This window comes from Eleutherodactylus coqui, chromosome 2 (assembly GCF_035609145.1).
Source record: "Eleutherodactylus coqui strain aEleCoq1 chromosome 2, aEleCoq1.hap1, whole genome shotgun sequence".
NCBI lineage: Eukaryota > Metazoa > Chordata > Amphibia > Anura > Eleutherodactylidae > Eleutherodactylus > Eleutherodactylus coqui.
Window position 1 is genome coordinate 330,286,879 of NC_089838.1, and position 6,000 is coordinate 330,292,878.

Consider the following 6,000-nt stretch of genomic DNA (forward strand, 5'->3'; position numbering starts at 1 on the left):
TGGCTCTAGTAGTAATAGTGACACCCCACAGTGGCCCCAGTAGTATTAGTGAAACCTTACAGGGGCCCCCAGTAGTGATAGTGACATCCCACAGCAGCCCCCAGTAGTAATAGTGACATCCCACAGCAGCCCCTAGTAGTAATAGTGACACCCCACAGCGGTCCCCAGTAGTAATAGTGACACCCCACAGTGGCCCCCAGTAGTAAAGTGACACTCCACAGTGGCCCCCAATAGCAATAGTGACATCCCACAGCGGCCCCAGTAGTAATAGTGACACCCCACAGTGGCCCCAGTGGTAATAGTGACATCCCACAGCGGCCCCAGTAGTATTCGTGACACCCCACAGCGGCCCCAGTAGTAATTGTGACACCCCACAGTGGCCCCAGTAGTAATTGTGACACCCCACAGTGGCACCCAGTAGTAATTGTGACACCCCACAGTGGCACCCAGTAGTAATAGTGACACCCCACAGCGGCCCTAGTAGTAATAGTGACATCCCACAGTGGCTCTAGTAGTAATAGTGACACCCCACAGTGGCCCCAGTAGTATTAGTGAAACCTTACAGGGGCCCCCAGTAGTGATAGTGACATCCCACAGCAGCCCCCAGTAGTAATAGTGACATCCCACAGCAGCCCCTAGTAGTAATAGTGACACCCCACAGCGGTCCCCAGTAGTAATAGTGACACCCCACAGTGGCCCCCAGTAGTAATAATGACACCCCACAGCGACCCCTATTAGTAATAATGACATCCCACAGCGACCCCTATTAGTAATAGCTCCCCCCCCTCACACACACACACACACCCCACTGAGACCCATATACTTACCCAGCCTCCTCTGCTCAGCTCTGTTGCTCACGCTGATTCTGGGTGCACACTGACATTCTTAAAAGGACCGGACTGTTTCAAAATAGATCGGGTGCAGATTTTGGCTGCTTTTGGGTGCGGAAATGCTGTGGAAATTTCAGCTGAGGACATTCTGCAGCATTTCTGCCTCGTGTTAACATATCCCAGCAGTAATAGCGACCCCCCAGAGCGGCCCCAGCGTTAATAGTGACGCCTTCAAAGTGGTCTCAGCAGTAATAGTGACCTCCAGTGCAGCCCCAGCTGTAATAGTGACCCGCCAGTGCGGCTTCAGTGGTAATAGTGACCCCACACAGCGGCTTCAATGGTAATAGTGACCCCCACCAGCAGATTTAGTAGTAATCGTGACACCACCAGAGGGGGTTCAGCGGTAATAGTGACCCCCAGAGCAGCTTCAGCAGTATTGGAGGCACCCCAGAGCGGTTTCAGCAGTTATAATGACCCCCTAGAGCAGCTTCAGCAGTAATAGTGACATTGCACTGTGGCTCCAGCGTTAATAGTGACACCCCACAGCGGCCCCAGCGGTAATAGTGACACCCCGCAGCGGCCCCAGCGGTAATAGTGACACCCCACAGCGGCCCCAGTGGTAATAGTGACACCCCACAGCGGCCCCAGTGGTAATAGTGACACCCCACAGTGGCCCCCAGTAGTAAAGTGACACTCCACAGTGACCCCCAGTAGCAATAGTGACATCCCACAGCGGCCCCAGTAGTAATAGTGACACCCCACAGTGGCCCCAGTGGTAATAGTGACATCCCACTGCAGCCCCAGTAGTATTCGTGACACCCCACAGCGGCCCCAGTAGTAATTGTGACACCCCACAGTGGCACCCAGTAGTAATTGTGACACCCCACAGTGGCACCCAGTAGTAATTGTGACACCCCACAGTGGCACCCAGTAGTAATAGTGACACCCCACAGCGGCCCTAGTGGTAATAGTGACATCCCACAGTGGCTCTAGTAGTAATAGTGACACCCCACAGTGGCCCCAGTAGTATTAGTGAAACCTTACAGGGGCCCCCAGTAGTAATAGTGACATCCCACAGCAGCCCCCAGTAGTAATAGTGACATCCCACAGCAGCCCCTAGTAGTAATAGTGACGCCCCACAGCGGTCCCCAGTAGTAATAGTGACACCCCACAGCGGCCCCCAGTAGTAATAATGACACCCCACAGCGACCCCTATTAGTAATAGCCCCCCCCCCCCCTCACACACACACACACACACACACCCCACTGAGACCCATATACTTACCCAGCCTCCTCTGCTCAGCTCTGTTGCTCACGCTGATTCTGGGTGCACACTGACATGTCAGTGTGCTGCTGGATACCTCCTCCACTGCTCTTATGGAGCCAAGTAGGAGACGTCATGGAGGGGGGATGAGGATCCGGGCTGCACACTGACATCACAGTGTGCGCCAGAATCAGCGATGCTAGCAGAGCTGCTGAGTGAATGCAGCGGCCCCCGCCAATATTCACTAACGTGGTGAGTGGCCGACGATGGTGCGTGCCAGCAGAGAGGGCTCTGCGTGTCACAGGTTCACCATTACTGGTCTAGGGTAAATTAGGAAAAAAATAGGGAGACCTTTTTAAAAAAGAAAGGGAAAGTACATTGCCGTGTCTGTACCCGGCTTAACATTTCCAATCCCGATGAGGGGCTGTAAGTGCACCATGAAGCTTTTTGTTTTTTGTTTAGGCAAAATGGAAAGAAGTAGGACTGTAGGTGATCTGACCTTAGGCTTTCGGGTTATGTGCATAGTGTATGATATGTAGATTGGTTTATTGAAGTTTATTGTGTGTTTTGTACATATTGTACGAGTATTTATATATTCATGTTTTGGGTAGTAGGTAGTTTGGGTGGGGAGTTGGAGGGAGTGGAATTAACACCTTTAGGGCGCCCACCCACTGGCGATTTTTTTTCCTTTGCGTTTTGCGTTTTTTCTCAAGAGCAATTAGAATTGAATGTGTTCCTGTCCACTTGCGTTTTTTTTTTTCAGTCCGTTGCAATTTTTAACATAGGAACTGTCAGTTGCATATGTGTCCTTATTTTTCTCTAAATGCACCCATGAATGTAAATGGAAATTAACGGAAAAGGCGCGAAAAAGCCGCAAAAATGCCGCGAAAAACGCACGGAAAACGCTGCGTTTTTCACACACGAAAATCGCAAACGCCAGTGGGTGGGCGCCTTTAGTCATAGCCTGGCATATCCCAAACATTGAACTCTGATCACAGACTGGTGGAGCGGGTATGGCCCCCAGGCTGTAGCGGGCACAGTATAGTTTATATTTAAAAGGAAAAAAGAACCCTGTTGTGGCTTGGCATGTCCTGAACTTTGAACTCTGGGCACGGACTTGTGGAGTTGCACTGGGGACCAAGGAAAAAAAAATAATAATAATTTTAAGTAGTTTGGCTATTTGCCGGTCGGCTTAGTCTTTATATTAGTATGCTTCATTAGTTCTTCTTGCTGGTATTTATGCTATTGCTTCATTTTATTTGTGTTTAGTTTCAGCATGGTTCGGCTGGACCTGTAGTTTTAGTTTCTATAGCTTTATGTTCTTTTAGGTATATTGTGTTATATGTTGAGTATGTGTGTGCGTTTTAGTGTATGCTGGTGGGAAAAACTCCAGACATGAGTATAAACTGATTTTTATTTTTGTTTGTGGATCGTGGATAATAGACCGGGGGTCAAAGGGCCTTAACTTGCTGGGTATCATTGTATCTTGTCACCACTAGGAAGCTAGGGGTTTGACAGGGCTTGGATGGAGGAACATCCCTGTCACACCCCCGGCTCCAGAATGGGTGACTTCTATAAGGTACTTGAAGGTCCTAGCAGCAGCGTCGGTACTGCTTTTTGCCGCCGCGGATGGTTAGGGGTTAGTTTACCAGTTAGGCTTACCTTATTAGCTGTAAATGCTGGCATTTACAGCTAATAAGGTAAGCCTAACTGGTAAACTAACCCCTAACCCTAAACATCCACGGCAGGCTCCAGCCTTACCCACTGCCTCCCTGTCCCCTTCCCTCACTCAGTGTCACGCAGCTGCCACATGCTGCCATGGAAGCTGCTGTCGCTGCTGGGGAAGCCAGTGAACAAGCTGCTGTGCCGCCGGGAAAGCCACTCTTAGTGAGTAGCAGAGTCTGAGCAGTGGGAGGCAGCCAATCAAATGCTGGGGGCGTGCCCAGGCTGTCAAGCAGCCTGTATGTTGTCACCACACACACTTCTGGTGGTGACAAGATACAATAATACCAATTTGCTGTATACAGTTATGTTGTTGTTACCATTTTGTATTTTTGTTATGTTTTCTACTTTTCTAATAAAATATATAGAGGATGTAAGGCCTCCAGCAGACGGCCGGTTTGGATCTGCAGTGACCACTGCGGCTCATCTGCCCTGCCACCTCCTCCGCTCTGGTATGTGCCGGCTGCTGCCAAGCCAACACATGTGTAGTGCAGAGCCAGTGCGTCAGCGGTGATGTTTCCGTGCAGGCCTCTGCAAGGCTTGCACAGAAATAGGACATGCCACAGTTTGTTTACCGCACAGTCAAATCGTGACTGTCTGCATAGGATTGCATTATCTAATACAATCCTACGGCAGCGGGCACGGGCAGAAATTCTGTGGAAAATCCCGCCGCAAAATTTCTATTCGTGTGCATTTGGTCTAACTCAGAATCAGTACAGGATAAGTAATGTATGTACATAGTGACTCCACTCGCAGAATAATGAGTGCAGCTCTGCAGTGTAATACAGGATCAGTACAGGATAATAATACCATACTGTGCCCCTATCCTGTAATCATGTATGTACACAGTGACTCTGCAACACCCAGAGGGATGACCCCAGACACTTGACCAACATGGAGAGCTGGGAGGGATGACACGCAGCCAAGGCCAGAGCTGGACTGCAGGCCACCTTCGACACCCCTAGGATAGGGCATGCCCAAAAACGGGATGATGGGGGTAGTAGTTATCACTCGTGACCCCACCATTCCCACTCACTGGTATGCTACACGGCAGAGTATAACTTTACTTAATAAACTTTGGTAAATAATTACTCACAGTAATGCAGGTACAATTCTTCACAGAGAAAGTAGAACAGACCTCAGAGATCAGGGAGGATACAAAGGATGAAACTGGTTCTACAGTCCACGTTATCTGTACGGCACTGTTCCTGGATTAGGAGCACTCTGGAAAAGGAAGGGTGGAAGGGGTCCCTCCGCAGACACTCCGGCAGCAATTATTTACTTAAAGGGGTTGTCCCGCGCCGAAACGGGTTTGTTTTTTTTTCAACAGCCCCCTCGTTCAGCGCGAGACAAACCCGATGCAGGGACTTTAAAAAAAAACACACAGTGCTTACCTGAATCCCCGCTCTCCGGTGACTTCTTACTTACCTGCTGAAGATGGCCACCGGGATCTTCTCCCTCGGTGGACCGCAGGGCTTCTGTGCGGTCCATTGCCGATTCCAGCATCCTGATTGGCTGGAATCGGCACGTGACGGGGCGGAGCTACACGGAGCCGCTCTCCGGCACGAGCGGCCCCATTCAGAAAAGAAGAAGACCGGACTGCGCAACCGCGTCTAATCCGGCGATTAGACGCTGAAAATTAGACGGCACCATGGAGACGAGGACGCTAGCAACGGAGCAGGTAAGTGAATAATTTCTGATAACTTCTGTATGGCTCATAATTAATGCACAATGTACATTACAAAGTGCATTAATATGGCCATACAGAAGTGTATAACCCCACTTGCTTTCGCGGGACAACCCCTTTAAAGGATTAGCTCTAACACACCACACGGCAGACACGTGGGTGTGACTTGTAGTGTACCTGTCCTCGGTGATCCTAACTTTGGATGGCTGCGCAGAAACAACTTGTGGTTGGGAATTAGTACCTTTATGATAAATCTCTATATACAGAATTACTTAGGAATGTTCCCTCGTACAGGTTTTGGGACTCACTCCACTCACATCTTGACTTCAGTCGCTACAGGATATCTCTCTTTTTCCTCCATCTTCACCTACATGGAAGCTGAAGGTGCTTCCAAGTGGCTCTGTGTTAGGTGGCACTCCGGTAGCAGACAAGACAGAACTATCTTCCCGCTCTCAAGCACTCTTATTTATACCTTCACTTATACCACATAACATGGC